We start from the raw sequence: 21,046 nt of genomic DNA, 5'->3' as shown, positions 1-21,046 counted from the left end.
TAATTTTTCGACATGCTATTTTTTGTTAGTAAGCCTTTTGTGTACGGTACTTGGGGTCCTTAAATTCAGTTTGATGGGTCGTAACACTTTTTTCTCCCAAGTCAATGTAAAGGCTACACCCCCTCAAAGTCAAATCACATCTCCTTCATTGCCATTGTTACTTAATTGACTCCTGCTCACAATGTTAATTTTACTATATGTAGACGTATACATGTAAATGACTATAAAATGTGATATATGGACGCATGGCGGATGAGGATAAGAGTGGACTTTTCAATGGATCATTTCCCCCCGTTAACATAAAGATTGTTGCTCCATGTCTTTGACCACTTTATAGTACGAAAGCAAACAATAGCCTTTTACTAGAGAGCCCTCCTCCTCCCCTATGACAGGCTTTTATGGCGTGACAGTTGCACTATACCTCCGCAATTACTTTTCAATTAGCACGCTGAACATTTCCAACACTGTGGCGCAATTATTTTATAGCTCGGTGTCTTAGCCCATTAATGGTGCTACCAACAGCACGGGAAGTGATAAACCATCTGGCCGGGCTCCCAAAGAGATAGAGCACACTTAATGGAGTGAAAAAGTAAAAGCAATTAATGTCACATTAATATAATGATAATAATGCCTGCACGTACAGCTCCGGCAGGCAGAGCAGGGCCCGGGCACACACTGTTAAACTGGAGAGAGGCTGCATAGACGCCACGCGTAGCTACAGACGGCGCTATGGAGGATTCACTGCTCCGCCAGCATACTTCAGCCAAGTGCTTGCAATTAGTTCATTGCTGTCATGTATTTAATGTGTCTAAAATCGCTTTGAAAGGAGATGGATGTAAATATGCTTCTCACGTATTTACAATACGTGACCTGACCTAAACCAATGAGCTGTTAATACAATATCAGAGCCAAATATTATTATTAGTGTATTTGATTTTGGGTTTTTTTCCATTATATTTGGTTTCGGCATTTTTGGGTGAATGAAACCACACAGGACAGCCTCGGAAGAAAAAATATGGTTCTGGTCCACTATGTCATTTGATGGTCATCCTCTTCACTCACTGGATCCCGGGAATCATGTTCTTTTGTCAAGCGACATCTGCAACGCATGCTCTGTCAAAACGCCGATTCGTCCGCTCGCATTGGAAAATACGATTATGCCATGGTGAAAAAAAATCTGAGCCTTTTTTGACGCCTGGTGATGTCTGTATCCTGCTTTTCTGTTGAATTACCAAAAGACAATTTATATTTAGTCAGAGATTCAGCCTTTGGATTGGATGCCAGCAACTGTACTTTTTAATAGGTCGTGTTTTTTTTTTTTTAACGGTGCCAAATATTGTTTCCTGACAGTCAGCTAAAGATTTTGCATTGTTTTGCTTTTAGTCAGCAAGTCTAGTCGTCAGTCGTTGTTGCCCTGGCATGGAAAAGAAAGAAACACTCGGAAGGTGGTGCTTTCCGAATTGAGATGAGAATTGCCAAATGCTCTTTTAACGTTGCAAATACGTCACTACATTTCAATGAATTGAAGACCCCTGCTGTGAATTGTTTAATTTGTTCCATGTATGAAGAAGCGCGCACGGGCATGTGCGTGCTGGCGCCTGTCTGAGGAGTAGCCCAGCACAACCCCCCCCCCCCCCCCCCCTGTCCTATATCTCCTGACCCCTCTGTGTTCTCGCCGCCCTGCTCTGTTTGTGTTAATTCCTCTACATCTCCAGGGTGGCTTACATTAGAATATCTTAACCACTGGGCTGCATTAGCATAGCGTGATGGATGCCGCTGAATCTCCATGCCAGATAATGTCCACATTTTGCATTTTAAACTAAGCTACGCAATGGACGTGCTATCCATTTTCACGAGGGGAAATGAGGTCCTGGTGGGAGAGCGCTTGGCACTCTGTCATCCCATGCCACGCTCCCCGCCCAGGTTTTATGACACCTCTGGGGCACCATACAGCGACAGGTTGAGGGTCATTGCCTAGCACTGGTCAGATGTGATGTCACATAAACACTGAGCAAACTTGGGTGTCAGCTCGCGCCTGCTTGTTTGTTCAAAGCTCTCCAAAGTTGGCGATGGAGTGCTTGTTTGGCTTCCTCCTGCAATATTCATGCATTTCTGGACGTCCACCTGTCTGCGCCGCTCTGCACAGTACACACCGCGCTCCCTCTCGCCGAGTTACGTTCAAGCCAAGCGTGATAAATCATGCATAATTTCCATTTTAATCCATACGGTTCAGCAGATGACTCGCGTGAAGCGGGCCCGCCGTGACCGCGTGTTGATTTCCGTTGCGTGGCTGACACAGTCCTCAGGAGTTGATCAATAAGAATAAATCAGAGGGGCCCTTTTATGTGACAACACATAGTTGTACATTTATAAGCCTCTTTATGAGATAACATCTCCACACTTGAGCTTGTGTCAGAAAAACTGACACACACACACACACACACACACAGGTATGCTTGCACATGGACTTAGTATAAAGGCTGTATCCAATCGTCTTTCTTATTAAATATATATTATATAAAGTAGATCATTTGAGGACCCAAATTATCAGAAAAATGCTGCAGAGCACTTGAGATGGATTTCACAGATACACGATATAAATTTCATTTATCCAAAGAGATGTGCGTATCATGTTTGTTTCCTGCAGTAGTAGGCACCTATAAAATGTGCTTACAGTTTAAGAGTGAGTGTGCAAGTGTTAAAAATTTGTAATAAAATGTAGCCCCGTTTCATGACTCCCTCCCTACCCTCGAGTCCCTGGCCAAAGCCACGCCCTTCACTAATGTACATGATGAGACGTGCACTGTAAAAAAATCTGACGTTAGCCATGGCTGCTACGTCGGTTTCATGACATTTTCTTAATTGACTACAACTCAGAAGACTACAGTCAATTTCAAAGTCAGAAGTTTGGTTTTACTTGATTATTTTTTGGGGGAAGTACATCCATGTCATGTCATGTCATTTTCCACACCGCTTATCCTGTACAGGGTCGCGGGAGGGTGCTGGAGCCTATCCCAGCTGACTACGGGCGAAAGGCGCACGACACCCTGAACTGGTCGCCAGCCAGTCACAGGGCAGACATAGACACCGTCACTGAGTGGGAACTGAATCCACACAACTCGGGCGAGTGTACCACTACACCATCAGTGACCTGGGGAAGTACAATCATTTTAAAAAAAGAAATAAAAATCAAGATCAGAAATGTGCTAATTCCAAGTTGACTCTGAATCCTCTCTCAATATGTCCAAACCCTTCTTTGGCTGTTTCTTTGCAAATTTGTCACAATGCGCTATGCTCTTATGCCAAGTTGATAGCCAACAAGGGGTGGGACTTTTTTTTTTTTAATTCGTTTTCCTGAGAAGGATATTCCACCAAAGTTTTAGCAAAGCCCGTAGAGCCCTAGGTGACAGGTCATCGTGAGACCCACTGAGTGTGTCACACTTTCTGTCTCTAATTAGTAGTTTTTCCTTTGGCCCGGAGGTTTCTTAAAAATCTAATTCGAGGTGTGCTGTGTCTTACAGACAGTTTTAGCAAATATGACACAAAGTGTTTTTTTTGTTTTTTTTAATTGAGTACCAAACTATTTACTATATGTAGTACCATTGATCATTTTTGAGTTGAAGTGAGGTTTTTAATAGATCACCCAGTTGGAATTAACACAAAAAATACTGACTGTCTGTAAGAATCTGTGTTAGACGTCCAAACATCCGTTTTCTATCCTGTTTACCCTCACTAGAGTCACACCTGACATCTGATGGTAATCCCTATCACATACATTAAGGAAATGATTCATATTCTTTGTCTTATCATTGGAAATTCATTTTTTCCACCATTCTCAACCAATTTGGTAAAATAATGTAGACTTGAGTATTCTAATCAAATAATTTACAACATTGGATTTTCTTGGATTAAAAAAAAAAATAATCGAAGCAATCATGGATCTTTCTTAGCCATGTATTAGTTAACGCCTTTATCGTGTCATTTCTGTCAAGAAGATGCCAATTCAGAAAGTTTGTGTCAATTTAATCTGAATAATTTTCATGTATTGACAATACATGTGAAGCTGTGCTGATTTGGCTAGAGTACATCATTATTACCCATATCTTCTGAGTGATAGGCACTTAGATAAATCGTCGCCTTGTTTTCTCTTCACGCAAGCATGAAAGACATGGCTGTGAAGCCGAGTCATTCTGTAATGTTCTGCTAATTAGGTTTGACTAATTGGAATTCTTTTATGTGGCAATATAAGATTGGAGTTTCCCCCACTTATTACCATATAGGATCTTGTTACGCTTCATTGATGGTGATTGCATACAAAGACCTGCCATTTTTTGTTTATTTTCAAATTAAATATTAGCTCTAAGCACTTTTTCTGTGTTGGGAGGGTGGGAGTAATTACACTGTTACACCTCCCCACCAATTGACCGCTCCAGAATGTGATCAAGTGAGACTTTAATTAGATGCTTGGACATTAGTGTGAATGTGTGTGCGTGTGTGTGTGTGTTTCATGTTAGTAAAAGCAGGCAGGATGCTTTCAACAGAAGGCACATTGACTGAGCTCCAATTACATCCGCCTTTAAGTAGCAAATTGATTGGGGAAGGGAAGGCTGCCTTTACGAGCTAAGTGTTTCTGAATGGAGCTGCAGCACATACCTCCGCTTCTGTCCTTTCTGATGCCCAATAAAGACAGTGCCCGTGGAATGGAGTGTTGAGTCTGTGAAAAGTAGGAGGGATAATGTAACAACAGACGTGTGGAGCGGGTGTATTGTGGCAAAGACAGGATGTCTCAACAGAGAGCGGTGGTGAGGATTGGAGGGGTGGTTGCTGCAGGTGCACGGCAAGGATTGCCGCTGTGCACTTCTTCTATTTGTCCACAGATGATGGATAGCAACAGTGTGGAGAACAAAACCGAGCATTCCTCATGCTGTCACCGCGATGAAACGGTGACATAACGGGATTCGGTCACAATGTGGAGTGCAGCACTTCCGAGAGATGCCAGGCCATCATGCTACTTCCACGGCTCGTCAAAGACTCCATCCATCACCTTGGAGCGGCCCCTTAGCACCTGACTTCTCGGTCCAACTCATCATGGACGACGTGTGATTCATTTATGGCCATTGTTGTGCAGTTGCTGTTGTTGTTATTCCTCTGAGGAATTGGTATGCAATGGTGGTGTTGCAATCTTATTTCTTTTAGAACATTCTAATGGGACACTCATGGAAGTCCTTTGGACATGCAAAGTGAATTTTCCAAACACCCTACGATTGACTGGCGATCAGTGTACCCGGGATAGGCTCCAGCTCACCTCTGACTCTTTACAGGAAAAGTGGTCAAAGTCATAACAGTGGGGATTTTTATTTGTGGCAGAACCCAGTCACAAATAGAGAAAAAAAAATTCCTCAACACCAAAATGCCACAATTTTGCCTCAGCACAAAAACAGCAAATAGGTAATATTTTCTGCAAATAAGAACACATGTGTCCAAGAAAAAAGATAAAATAATATAAATAAATGAATAATATATACGCGACAGATGAAACGAGATTTTTGAGGCCTCATCATGCCCAAAAAAAATTACAAATTTTATGCACACATACAATGCCTATTAATGAATCCTCTGCCTTTCAGAGGCATACTTATAAAAAAAAAAAACTGTCTGTGTGCATGCATGTGCATTTTAGATCTGTTAGTGAGTGTTTGTGCACGAGCTGTAACTGAGCGCAGCTCCTGCGTGTGTATTTGACTGTTTTCAGAAATCAGAAATCCCTTTATTGTCATTTCCCAGAGTTCAATAAATATCCCAAAAGTGCCTCTTTGACTGTGGCTCTCAATTCCCACAGATGTGTGGGCTTTCCAATAAGTAAGTATACTATAAAAATATTTATAGAAAAATGATGAGCGTAACCACGGGTATACTGTACACTAGACTGTGTTACATTGAGGTAGCAACATGCTCATCACTGCCTGAGGGGTATATTTTTATGTTATCTCGGGATTGCTATGATATGCTGGAACACATTCACCAATGTTATAGCCTTCAATGAATTTTTGTCTTAAGATTCTCGCTTTGCCCCAGCCTCACTGTTGGCCGGAGTCTGCTTTGAGGAGTGCAAAGCTTGGAGGAGTTGCAGCTGTGTCTAGAGGTAAAAGATCAGCTCTATCTCATACAGAAAGAGCTGTGCTCCTGTCAGGAACAGGAATGGGAAGCCTCCTAGAAAACAAGAAGCACGGGGAAGGACAGTGTTTCCTGTCCGGCCGTGAAAAACTGGACGACATGTTTGTGTCACTTTCATGATTAGAATATTGTAGTATGGAGACCTGGATGTGAAAATGTGTGGTTGGAGGAGGGGAGCTTTTAGGGGGCGGGGGGTGCATTCTTAAAATTAAAAGTTGTAGCCTATTAGTCTGTGTTTGGTAGCTGAGCACGCGCCCATGCCTAGCAAGGCTGCTAATAGGAAAAGATGTGTGGAAGTGTATGATTTATGGTTGCACGCAGGCAGGGGTGGAATAATTTGGTGCAGAACGGGTACTTACTGAACGGCAACATCTCGGCTACTTATCCGTACTTTCTGGTGATAAATTAGCTCGTGCTTAAAGTAGCCGGAGACCCATTTTTCATTTTGATTACTACACTTGATATCTCTTTCTTTTTTACTCTCTCTTTGTCAGCCGTGGTTCTTGGCATTTCTGTGTATGGTTTGGTGCATGGGGCTTGTGTGTGATCAGACCAGCGAGTGGTCTGTAACTCCTCAGTGACTGGACACTATGGACACCCTAACCCCACCTCCCCGGCGGCATGTCAAAAGACAGCGACTATGTTCATAGTAAAAGCGACAACATGGCCGCAGTGATACGGCTTTTCTCGTTGACCGTGAGCTGCCTTGCTGCCAAGTGAGTGGCGGGCTCCTGTCAATCAGTGGACGACCCTTGCTGAGACCTTCCCCTGCTCAGACAAGGTTCCCATTGATCCCCCATCACCCTTCTGACAGGCAGAGGCCTCAGTGGAGAAAATAAGCAGGTGAAATATTAAGTTATAAGTCCACTTGCAATCAATGAACAGACCCAGATGCATCGAGGGATGGGACCCGGTCCCCATGGCAGAGGCCCGACTAGCCAGGGGGTAATGCGATTGAGGTCTGTGGATCACCCCAAAGACCTCCAGGCACAGTTGAATCCAAGCCTTCATCAGTGAGGCCTTCACACATGAACCTCTGCCAAGTCCTGCAATGCTCACTGGCATCCTCTGCTATTATCCTTCGCTTGGCAGTGCCACCCAAGCCCTCTGCCAGGCCCAACTGGACACTCTACAGACGGCATAAATAAAACATATGAGCGCTGTAATGAGAAAAAGAGCTGCGAGGCCAGAGGAGTGAGTCCACTTCCACTTGTATGTTAAAAAAAAAACAAAAAACTGCAGTATTAGGAAATCTATCTTCTTTTAGTTGTAATATGTCAATATTAAAAAAAAACAAACAATGAAGGCAGAATTGGTGTACCTTGTACAAATAATGAAAAAAAACATTAAGCCAAACCGTACATGTTTAGAAAGTTAAAAACAAATATGTTAAAAAAAAAAAAAAATCAGACGATAGTAAAGCTTTTGAAATTGGCCAATTGAATCCGAAATGTTTTTTTTTTTCCTCGCACATTGTTACAACATCAAACCATGATAATGACATTCAAATCGGGAAAGAAATCTGACAATTTCAGAACATAGGCCCACTTATCTTTAATGGCTGAGCGAAGTTGCTGGATATTGGCAAGAACTGTCGTTTTTGCCGAAAATTGCTCAATGGATGACATGTCCGGCGAGTATTTTGGCCATGTAAGAACTTGGATGTTTTCATCTTCCAGGAATTGTGTTCAGGGCCTTGCAACATTATCATACCGCAACATGAGGTGATGGTCGTGGCTGAGTGGCACAACAATGGGTCTTCGGCTCCCATCGCAGTATCTCTGTTCAATAGAAGTACCATCAATGAAATGCGCTTGTGTTCCCATAACACGCGCCTGACCGCACCATAAACCGCTCACCCACCCCACACCACACCACACCACACACACTGTCTGCCATCAGCCCTGAACAGTGAAAACCGGGATTCATCTGGGAAAAGAACACCTCTCCAACATGCCAGACGCCATTGAATGTGATTGAAGTTTTGAGGGAATATTACCCACTTTTTTCATTTTTAATGCTCTATATACATGTCGATTAATCAGTTGTCTGAATTTTAATCTGCCGAATATAGGAATCAGCCAGTCCACACTACTCTCATGTAATAGCTTCACATTCCCACTTACCACTACCATATTTTCTTCTTTTGTATCATTTTGTCATTGGTGTTTTGTCAACAAGCCTACTCGTAGAGTCGCCCATGAGGGAGATTTCAGAATCTCGACATGCTATTGAAGTGTCTACAAGGATATGCAAATGTGTCGTTGACTTGGACCAATATCAGAAATTCTTCCGGGCTTTCTATTAATGTTGTCATTGCAATGTTAAAGCAGTGGCGTTGTTTTGGAATTGATATGAGCCAATGGCAGCAATCTGTCTGCCTCACCATTTAGCGCTTGTCCCTTTAGGCCAATTAACTTTTAAGTAAAATACATTTGCATTAATCATTAAGGATCGTTATTAAAATCAAGAAAAAAACAAATGCAGGCATCATTAATTTAGTATTGTTTGTCTGTTTAAAAGTATAATATTAAAGTTCAAACTGCATGCAATGGTATATTTCACTCCCTTACAATAATCTCACTATACTTTTTAGGAATGAACACTTGGGCCTACGATGCGACTATATTTTTTTGGGTCAGAGAACGATGAGAATGATTGCCCGGGGTGACTGCCTGGGTTGCTGACCCTGTTTCAGCATTTCTGTTTTGAAGCAACGGCTCCAGAACCAACAGTTCACCCTTTAGTTAGAGACAAATGTAACAGTGTGTCATCGATCGCATGTCATGTGTCTCAAGTCCATTGTCCCATGTCGACGCGTTGGCTCGGCGAGTGTTAGATAGCACCCCCCCCCCAAAGAGGGTCATCCAGTTTGGCAGGTGTCAGTGGTTATCTTGGCCTGTCTTCTGTGGATAGGTGATGGCGAGCCCCCGTCTGCGCCACCTGGCTGTGAGACCCGCTCCTCCGTCCCCTCCCCTGCACTCAAGCCATCCTCCACGCTTGCGTTGCTGACTGGCAGCTATCTTCCGGCTGTGGGACACGCACCCCAGCAACCCATGGCTGATAAAATGTTAATGTAATTAACAGATAATGGCTGTTGTTTTTAGCTGTCAATACTTTGGACTGAGAAGGGATAAAGGATTGGAGCTGCACAAAGTCACATTCAGATATCTGCCAGTCTCTGTAAAATTCAATTATTTCAGCATCGCTACCCCCTCCTGTCTTCAATTGCGAAATTCCCAGTCGCGGCCTGGGCCCGCTCCACCTTCACATCTGATGGTCTTCATGGTGCTATTGACAGCATTACCTCTGTTCTGACGCTTGGTCTGAACGTGGACTCCGCCCCCTCACCACCACCACCGCCCATCCCATTCAGCCATGTCGTCCTGCACTCTGCTTTCACATCATAAATCATGTGACTGAGGCAAGCAGCCACGGAGGCTCCTCTCACCTCGGACAGCGTGTCGGACATAGCCGGCCAGCCACTCGGCCGTATGACAAATGTATTTATGTATTTATTTGGAACCAAAAACATGCCTCCTATCAGGACACGGCCAGCGTCGCTTTGGACATTGGCTACCTGACTATTCTGGTATTTGAATAAGTATCAAGCCCAAACAAGATTAGGCACTTCCAGTTTACGAAATGTCAGTGAAGGCAGCGCTATCACTCATAATAAATGGGTTTATGTAAACAGTGGGGGTTTTTGCCCATGCATGAGAGCTTGTTTGGTGTGCACCACAGTGATGCTGTATGCTGATATGCAATTATTCTAAAGAGTATCAAAAGTTCAGGTGTGAGTGTCCAATCTTGCTGTCGCAGTGGGGGATGCTGAGGGCCGCTACAGATTACCACAGGAATATTCCATGAATAAAACTTGGAATGATAAGGGGGAGCCCGCGAGTATGATAAAATGCATTGCATAAGGAATGGTTCTTTGTTTATACATATTTTGTTTTTGGTCGGGCAGGCTCGGAAGCAGATAGCACATGAGATAGTTCTACAAATCCTCACCCTCTATTGGATTTACTCCCAGCAATGTCAGAGAAGGAAGTTTGATCAGGGAACCTCAAGTGTTTGTGCTGTTGATCCCTAATTAAGACAGTTTGTATGTGCTAATGAAACCTAATTATCATTTGTGTAACACAATTGCTCTCATTGACATAATGAGTAAAACTCCTTCAATTGTTGCAGCGCTTATTAGCAAGCTTCTGCGATTATTAGCAAAGACTTCATGCACTCCCATCTAGTAATTCAAGTGTTCATCAAATCGGAATGCTGTTTTGAGACACTTAGAGGAGGGAGCTAAAAAAAAAAAAATGATAAAAAAAATAAATTCTAAGAACGTAGTACACACGACCTCACCTTTTCCATCCTCCCACAAACTTTTTTTTTTCCACATTATGAGGTTTGCCAAGCAATTCCACAAAATAGTTAAGGCCAATGTTAATCTGCCATTTGTAGTTATCTCCTAAAAGGTCTCTTTGTCAGGGTTTTGCATGGATGAGGACCCAAATGCAGGGAAGCGAGGCAGAGGTAACTTAAAGGGTATTCAATTGAAGAAAACTAAAAAGCCAACAAAAAACTCGGACAATCAAAAATACAAATGTTCAAAATACCCAGGATAATGGGAACAAACAAATAACATAAACGGAGGACTTGACTGCAGACACGAGTCATGGCCAACTGACATGGACAATGACCCGACAAGAAGTGAAAGGAACAAACAAATTAACGAGACAACGAGGAAAACCTGGACAAGACACAAAGGGTTGCCACGAGCTGATTGGTTAACACTTGGGCTTAGGTAAACGAACACAGGTGGACACAATAAGCATGACAAGACAGGGGACACATGAACACAAGGCAAAACATGAAACTAAAGTCAAAATCCTAAATCAACAAAACAGATCATGACACTCTTTTACATCATTTATTCGTTGACTGTGAAAAATCCTTAGATTTTGCTGTAAATTTCTGGGTTTAATATTCGGTTATTTTTCGCCTAAATGTTTCATCAATTAATTTTCTTCTTATGTCAAAACCATTTTGCATTTTATTATTATTATTATTATTATTTTAATTCGTATAACTGTGGAAAAAAATATTATTTATTGACTGGGAGCTGGATCAGTAATTCCTTCATAATGATATTAATTGGATGATAATTGTTATGTTTTTTTATTATATTGAATTAATTTTGATAATATATATTTTTGTGCTTGTATGTGTGCCTATAGGCAATGTATCATATACGGAAGGCGCTATTTTTAGGCTGTGGAAAATCTAGTTTATTATGTTTGGTAATTTTCTCCGGCGGCCCGAGAGGATTTTGTATTACACGCCCCTGGAAATCTGACATTTTGGTGGAAAGTAGAGTCGAGGTAGGCCAGACTTTAGACCAACGAAAAGCAGGTCTAAGTTGGTGTAATGCAATTTTGGTGGCTTTGATTCAGGCGGAGGCAGACAGATGTTGAGCTCCGTGGCTATTTATGGTAGATCTTCTTATATTTTCTTAATATATGTGATAACTAAATCATAGTAGAAATCAATTGATGATTGGTCGTGAATGAATCAAGCTGTGTTCCCTCCTATAACAGGTGTTAACGCCCATTTCTGCCTGTGCACATCTACAAAAATGCCAAAAGAATGAAAACGCCACCTAAACCCATACTTAGACCACACTTAACACTAGACTTGTGTAGGGCACGAAAAAGGGCCCTGAGTGGCTCCTTCTTTATGTCGCAAATTATACAAACATCAACATATAATGTTCCAAAAGGAGAATTCGATACAGCTTCTATCAGATACCGAACATTTGGACTGTACAGATGTATCCAATCTTCTAGTTGAGTGAATTATATGAGCGAATGAATAGATATGACTTGTACGCTCACTCACACACACGCACACACACGCACACGCACACACAGTATACTAGAAAAACAATCTACCGTACTCTGGGTAACATTCTTCTGGACTAAATTCCTTTTTGTTGGCTTTCTCCTCCTCTGAGCTATGATCCATTTTCCCGTGTGTGTCTTCACATCCCTTCCCTCCTCCTCTCAGTCTCATTTCATACCCGAGTCATTACATCTCTCGCCCCCTACTCCTATCCTGCTACTGAACGACACCCAATGTCCCCGGTTAATCTGCCATATTTGACTTAATGAGAGGTCATCCACATATCTGATCACAATGGCTGCCGAAATCAATGATAGATGGACACTTGGCAGAAACACCAGAGGTGGCGAGAACGGAAAGGAGTGAATCTGCTAAGGCTTTATTAAATATTCCCCACTCTGGAAAGTGTATCTCAAGTGTGTCGTTTTACACTATGTGAAATATCTCTTTGAAGTAATAGCATCTCTTCATCTATACGCAGGTGAGCAAAGTCTCTGACTGTAAGTCACGTAGTTGCGTGGCTATTTAGATTCTCCCTGCACTTCTGTAAAAGAGGGAGAAGGTGAGTGTTGTGACTGAACCGTGTGCGTGTGTGTGTGTGTGTGTGAACACTTCACACACAATAGGTCATTCAATAACAAAGCGCACGTCGAGAAAAAGAGACATATTCTAGCAAAGATGACGCTCACTTTCACGCACACCAAAGCATTCCGCTGCCGGAGATTATGAATTGATTTCTTCTACGTCTTCCGCGCTGGATGCAGTAATGTGTCTACTTGACCTTTTATGGCGGCCTCCTATCTGCTCAATGGACTTCTGAGTGTTTGACCCTGGCCTTTTCAGCAGCGCGGGTGTCCTCCAACCGCAGACTGGACGGGTTTGGTGGACGTCAGGACAATCGTGTCAGAAGTACGGTAATTAGCATGTTTATATAATAGCTAAGCATTTCAAAAGATTTGATCATTTAGGCCTCTTTTCTCATTCATTTCTGCATTCATCTTGGATGAGGGTCCTCGCAAGGATAAGCAAAGTAACCCCGATATCTGACTTTACTATTTCCTGAACTCCACAGAATTGAAGAAACTATCAGAAAAAAAAAAAATTGGATCAGGATGTTGGATGTTGAGTCTTCATTTGACATTTTCCTTCTTGATTATAAAAACAAACACACAATGAGTGCACTTAGTTAATTAAGGGTTTATTACCTAGTAGTTTGCATTTAATTGGTGACTAACGTCCAACAACTTACACGTCATAATCACATCATTGTTAATTTGAGGAAAATGATTTGTACGAAGGCAGCAGTATGTTTTGTTTTGCATAAAGAATTTGACAAGTGCTAAAGCAGCAATACAATTCGAATACAAAAGGTTTCTTGTTTTACCCCAGATCTATTTTTTTTTTTTTTTAGTTTTTCCCTGCCCTTCTGGGGGTTTAGTTCAGGGGATGTTGTTAATATTTGTGAGCTCTGGGCATGTGAAGCAATTTGAGACTTTTCTGTAATTAAGGCCTATACAAACAAATTTGACTTGACATGACATGACACACTCAATTCCATTTCCTGTAATGAGCCAGCAATACATTTACAGACCTGCGTTGAACCTACTTGGTGTGAGTTAGCCGTGGTAACCATAAGATGGCTTCGGGTATCATGCAGCTCTTTGAGCATGACCCGCAAATGATAAATGCCACCAGACCATGAGATGATGCACTATGACAAGTGTATTTGCTGGTCTTGGTCCAAAGTGCCGTCTCAGGTCCACAAGGGTGCGAGGGGTCCCAGGCATGTGAACCAGCATCTGTTGCGGACGGGACAGCAGCACAGCGGCCGCCCTGTCCTCACGGTTGGCCTGACACCATCCTTGCACTCTCCAGGCTGTCACTTTGCAGCTCCCTGCAAAGTTAATTGTGAACTGGAGTGGCGCTCTGGGGCCCTCTCGCTAAGCAGCCCCTAATGACAGGCGGAGAGACAGCTACACATGTTCGCCGGCTCTCCCACCGGAGGAAGGCTACAGATAGCGCTCGTGCACAGACACCGACCTGTCACAAAGCTGTCAGTAGCCAGCCTGTCAGCCTGCACGGCCCAGCACGCAGCCCTCCAATCCCAGGTGCTCGGCTGACAATCTTTGCACCCGCTTCTGTCGGCTGCTCCGCCAAGCCTGCTGCCGCCGTGATTCATTAAGGCCGGGCTTTATTTAAAGCAGCTTTGGTCACTTCGTTAAAAACATGCCGGACACAAGTAAACAGCACTTTGCTGCTTTTAATTGCTGTCCAAAGTTGTTCTGACTTGTCGCCTACTCGTAAATGAGGAAAGAGTGCAATAAAACTTCGGAATCCACTCTCAGGCTTGCTCATCTCAAAGGTCATTGTTGTGGTGTGATAGGTCAATTTCCTGAAAATGTGTTGTTCAACTACAAATATTAACACACTTTAGGCTGTGAGCTCGCTAACTTCATTCATTAGGCCATCATAAGTAGATCTTTTAAGAGGCTATTGGAGTAAATAAAACCCATGAAAATAAATTTTAAATATTTAAAAACATAATCAAAAGAAATACTTTCATTTAATCTCAGGTAGGCTTACCTACCGTTAAGACTTTTACTGCATGGTCAACACTTCTACCAAGATTATTTTCAGTAAAGTTACTTGTGCTTTTACTGAAGAATTGCTTTCAAGGATTTTAAACAAGAGAAACAAGTGATAATCCACAATATAAAGACACAATTTATGTTTTGAACTGTATATAGGTTTACCTCTTCCACACAATTTAAAACATTTGAATATGTTAATACACTAAGAAAAAGAGAAATAAACATTACAGTAAAGATAATATTAGCTATTTTAAATTTGTCGGAAATCCCCCCAAAAAATCGAACACAAAAACGCATGCAGCATTAGAAAGAGACTATAATTTATAAATATTCCCTCACCGTCAAAAAAGAATCAGAAAAAAATTTTGGGTTATTTTTGTCTCTGTTGTAAAGTTAAAAAAATACAAAGTAATGTAAAACTGACACATGTTCTGCATATAATTCGTATTGTAATTGTTGTACAGGCTAAGAGACCAAAAACTTATTTCATTCTTTAATATTTTTTATTAATCATCCGATTAATCAGAATCGGCCTAAAGCAATATATCGGGTCCTAATTTAATGACCAAAATGTTCGACCAAACCATAGTCTGCTCACTTGCCAACATATGTTGCATAAGGCAATAGATGGTAATTAGCACAGCTGTCTGTTTCGTAATAATAAACTTTGACACACCCTGAGCAGAAACATTATCTAAACAGAATAGCAACAATAATCACAGGCATATATTCTGTCTTCTCAGCGGGAGAAATGTCTTTTACTGGAATTATTTGTTTTTGTTTTGCTTCTTCCGCTGTCTGTAATGATTCCACATCCCTTCCCGTAAGAAAAAGCATGGCAGCTTTATTTATAGGATGCATTTCATACAAAAGGTACCTAAGTGTGCATTACATTATTAAAATAATTCACAAACTAAAGAGTTAAAGACATTTGAAGGAAGAGTAAAGAAATAAACAGTAGTTGACTACATTTTCTAAACACCTAAGGCACAAAACAAAGGGATAATTGATTTTAAAAATGCTTTAAAAGACCTTCATCATAGGGATTGGGTGTGTGGCGGGGGCGTGGCATACTTTGCAACCTCGATTTATTTGCACTTGGGGCAAACTTCCCGTCTGTTGGCATCCACTTCCATTTGTGTGCACCATTACAGATAAATGCTGATTCACCATGTTTGCTTTAAACATTGAGCTCCACTAATTAACCCGAGACCGCAGACCTCAGAACCCTACTGGGTTTATATTATATTGATTTCTTTTATGTATTCAGGCCCTAAACCATTCAGTGACTTGTAGCCCGGAAGCAAATTTTTAAAAAACTATTCTGCAGGAGACCTGAGTGCAGCCCGGCAGGTTACGGCACAACATGGTATGACTGCAAATGCGCAACTGACTTCAAAATCTGTCATGTAGCATGAATACAATAGCCTACTTGGATAACTTTGTTGCGCACTTATGACAATTACTCTTATTGCAACGGGTCAAATGAATTGAAAATCCATACTAACCGACCACTGAACGGCCTCCTGTTGGAGTCTGAGATTACAATTTGCAAGGGGCCCGTGTACTCACTGGTGTGTTCTGCTCACATGACTCCTGAGGTGTGTTCTGTGCTCATGGAGGATTCTCCCGGTGGCTTAATGGAGCTCAACACAGACGTATGGAACACATGTGCTAATATCTCCTCATAGGAGCCCAAATGAGCCATTACAGCAGCTAATCTGACAGGCTCACAGCATTCAGTCCCCCATCTGCCAGCCTGGGTGCTGAGAGTCACTGTGCGTTCCTTCTGAGTGGCGAGCGGGGATGGACGGGCCAGATGGACGCCCGCTTTAGAATCGAGCCATTGAACATGGGTGTAAAGTCATGCAGGAAAGCAGAGGGCGACTATAAGCTTGGTCACACAGCCACAAAGGTGTGAGAGAGTTTCTAGCGGAGCACTCAAAAGAGTTTCCACTTTTTCGCCCATGGAGATCGAGGAGAGAAAATGTGGAGGGAACAAAGGGCCAATCTCGGCTGTCATCTGCCTCTCGGGGAAGAAGACATATAACATTAATGGTATCCGTTAACATCTCCTTAACCCTGATCCCCCCTTTGGTTGCCGAGCACCTCCCATTCCCCCCCCCCCCCCTGCAGCCCACTCACGAGCCCACCACGGGTCCCTCTGCCTCCACCCCCTCCGGCTATGCTCCCTGGGGGCCTGTTTGTTTCCCTGCCAGGGGCACAGGCGGCGGAACACTGATGAGGTGCTCAGGCCACCGTGAAATGCGCCATAACCTGCCAGCGCAGCGGCCTGGTGAGATTGCTGTATTTACTTTTTAATCTGGCCGCCTTAATACATGCGATAAAAACTTTGTCACATTAGATGGTGACAGATGGGCCCGGAGATGTTATTACTGGTTAGGAGAGGCACGGGTGAGAAGGTGCAGGGAGGAGCGGGACCAGGCTCTGGGACCACGGGGCGGTGAGGGGGAGAGGAGCAATGCCCCCAATCACGATAATTTTTCATCACCCCAATTACATTGTTGAGTGCGTCGCGGCAGCAGCATGTGCACAAGCAGTCCTGGCTGCTGGTAAAAGAGCGAGGCAGAGAGACATAAATAAAGATAAAATGAGGTGCCCTAGGTCCTCTATCCTGCTGACTATTCCTCTGCCATCTCTCCCAACTGATGGAGGCCCCCTTTAAATGAAGGCTAAATCTTATTTAGATAAGAGAACTGAACTGCTGGCTGGGTTGAGAGCATCATTGTTTGTTACTGATGGCTTGAGAGGTGGGGACGAGGTGTGTTTGTGCGTACATATGTATGTGTATTGTTTGGCAGGGGCGGGTCCTCGCTTGTTTTGATTGAATAAGAGTGACTGAATGTTTCTTTACATGCTTAGAAAAATGTCAGCAAACTAGAATATCCGATTAGGCTACCAAATGACGGCAAAAGCTACAGAAAGATCACACACATGCGTGCTGTATCATATACACGCACTTGCATTTTGCCACCTCTGCATGGCAGAATAAGCTTCTGTCAGATACTTACAGGAATTATTTGTGGTACTTGGTCAAGAGAGGATTAACTGTAATTATGCATTATGCATTACGGCATCATAACGAAGCAGAAACATTAATGTTGCTTGCCCTGTTCTTATTCTACAGTCGCCTCTTTTTTGCATTGCTCCATTTTGCTTGCTGCACTCATTCTCCTCATCAATAACATACATGTATATTGATTGAACTGATTTTTAGCGATATATGTTACGCATATATGATAGGGAGGGGCCAGCAATTCAGGCAGAGTGTTGTGCAGAGACACGGCAGCAGCGCGGCAGAATTTACATATTGGCCCAATTATTCAGGTGGGCACAAATTCAGAGTTTCGGTTGCTGAAAAATACAATTTGTAAAGCCATGGCCTCACAATTCAGAGGTGCAGGGTTCGATTCAGCTACGGCCTTGTTGTGTGGAGTTTACATGTTCTCCCCGTGCCTGCGTGGGTTTTCTCAGGGTACTCCGGTTTCCTCCCACATTCCAAAAACATCCATGGTAGGTTGATTGGACACCCTGAATTGTTCCTCGTTGTGTGGCTGACAACCAGTCCAGGGTGAACCCCGCCTACTGCCCGAAGACGGCTGGCATGGGCTCCAGTGCCGCCCACGACCCTAATGAGGAGAAGCGGTTCATATAATGAATGGATGGATATTTCAATGTCTACTACTAGGAAACGCATCCCACATGAGCCTAATGCTTCTTAAGTATTTTCTGTTACGATTCCCCGGAAAAAAAAACCAGCAAAGATTTAAAGTGCATCAATATGTCTGAAAAAATTAAAAAGCATCACCAGTGCCACCTACTGTTGAGGATGTGCAATTACACTAAAGGACACTCGCTGCCCCCACCCATTGGCATCGCACCCCACATTTGAGAAGAACTGTGTTAGCTGCTCATTTTCTGGTTTGGTTCAGTTCCTTTGTTGTGGATCCGTGTGTTCAAAAATATTAATTTCCAACGCTTCTGATAATAGTTCGTTTTCATCCGAGTGCCCAAGCCTCAAGCAGCATGAGTTTAGCAACTGTTTTCTTTTTTTAATTGTTGTGTAAATTGAATAAGAGTGTTTTTGACTGGAATATTGCAGGTAATGAGAGAGTGCGAGCAGCTGGGAGGCTGCAAGCCTGCACGGCGCATCATTAGGAGCCCAGAGGCTGCCAGGCTCCACGCTAGCGTAAGCCGCTAATGAAAAGAATGTAGTCACAGATCTCATTTTTCAGACAATTCTTGTGTAAACTGGAGATTTTCCAGTGTATGCACAGTGGAACAGGGGCCCCCACATAAATCACACAGCCCAGCTGCCGGCATTGCAGGAAAGAGGGGGTTTCGAGCACACCCTAACCACGCCGACATATGCTGCAAGAACCTGCAAAGCCACAACAACAAGGAGGAGGGGCACCTACACCTGTCCTCTCCCACACCCCCCCCCCCCTCCATGTCTTCTAGCCCTCTATCCATCTCAGCACACAGTCCAAACCCCCCCCCCAACACACCCTCTCCGACATCCCCTCCTACCCGCAGGCATGCAAGCCATCGAAATGGGTCATTTTTTAATTAAATACAATATTAATTACTGCGAGCATCATTACCGATATGTGAGATTTGACTAATTAGTGTAATAGTTTTGGAGTCACGCTCATTAAATATGAAAATTACAGCAGTAGAAAGGATTGCTTCTGTGATCAATCTTGTATGGACAGAGAGGAAATGATTTGGAGAATAGCTTTTATTGTACAATTAACTCCATTACAACCTGCCAGAGAAGAGGAAAGAGACAAAAAAAAAATAGAGTACAGGGAATTATGTCGCTGAGAGTTTGTCCACCAAGAAATGCCGTCGGTTACTCGGCGTGCATTTTCAAAAGTAACAAGATGAGACACTTGCCAAAGCACACGATACCCTCCAGAGGAGTCTTAGCTTCATCGCCCTCTCAATTAGGACAGCTGCTAAATGGAAGACTTGTTGATCTCCTCTATTTGACACCATCATTGCGCTCAAGTTTTGCAAGGAGGCACTCAAATTGTAAAACAGGTCATTGTCACTTGACTCTGTAGTTTTACTTAGTACGTATTGAAAGCTTAATCTGGAAAGTTTATTACAAAATTGCCAGCAGAACTCAAGTGGAGTTAGACGCAAATGTCTCATTGGGGAAAGTGAAGTTTGAGAGAGGAGAATGCTGGTTCTGTCGCTTCAGCCGGCTATGGATGGTGTCCAAAAACTGTGCTCCGCTCTTGTTTGTGTGCAGCGTGGCCTCTCTCGCTCTCTCTCTCTCCGATGCTCTGGTAAACACATTGCATAGGACGGCAGCCAGTGCACAAGAGCCCAATAGAGCTGCTCTATGTCCTCAGCATGTGAATGGCTAAACATCATACGGCCCAAATTGGCCCCCTTTTTAATGCTGGAGAGGCTTTTGTATACTTAGTATATCAAAGCTGTGAAAATAACCATGTTTGTGTTGTCTCTTCTCTTTCCAGGTGATCTCTCATATCTAGGTCTTCAGAGCGAGTGGCACACAACGCAGTGTGTGTTGCTCACTGTGGCTTTTGGGCACTGGGAACACCCCAGCTTGGCACTGCCACGAGTTTACTTTCAGTCGCATGCAGTGCGGGCAGCCACGGCAAAGCAAACAAGAGCCAAACGTGACCGTATAGTGATAGAGGAATGCCATCAGGTATTGTATAGCAAAGATGTCCTTGCCCGTCATTCATGTAGAGAGTTGCGATTAATAATAGTAGCAAACCTGATTTGCTCTGAGTGGTTACGTTTCTTTCGCAATGCATAGCTGAATAAAAAATCTACAATACACAAGAATATTTTGTTAGAGTTTCACCAGAAATCAATATTTATTCTGTCAGGAACATAACAGGAAAGAAAATCGCACAAATATTAAAGCAGTATTAAATAATACAAGTCGAAAACATTGCCTACTTGAGTGTGACTACTCCGAATGGAGCTTGAACATCAGCAAAACTCTTCTCTTCTTATGACCTTGTACCTTGACTGCCTTTGTGAATCTGCTTGTATGCAACATAAATATATGAATATATGCAATAATGCTATCTCCAGCCACATGAATACTGGCCCTCAATAATATTGTAATACTAACCTCCAGACTGCATGCCTGATAGCCAATACTTTATCACAGCTCTGCCTTTTTTTATGGGTCTGGTGTCTCTTTAAAATGATTGCCCCTGTTTTGATCTGATTAATTTTGTGTGAGCACAAACAATTACTTTTCATCTTTATCTGCACAGAGAATCACCCCTTTTTATGGGTATCATTTATTACAAGTGGACAGCTACTTGTTTATTGGAATTTCAAGCAGTCTATCGCTGCCGAGA

The sequence above is a fragment of the Idiotropiscis lumnitzeri genome, chromosome 1 (assembly GCF_059441095.1).
Source record: "Idiotropiscis lumnitzeri isolate Australia: NSW breed Sydney's pygmy pipehorse chromosome 1, RoL_Ilum_1.0, whole genome shotgun sequence".
Classification (NCBI taxonomy): domain Eukaryota; kingdom Metazoa; phylum Chordata; class Actinopteri; order Syngnathiformes; family Syngnathidae; genus Idiotropiscis; species Idiotropiscis lumnitzeri.
The sequence above is the reverse complement of the archived record's forward strand: the minus strand, read 5'-3'. Positions refer to the sequence as shown.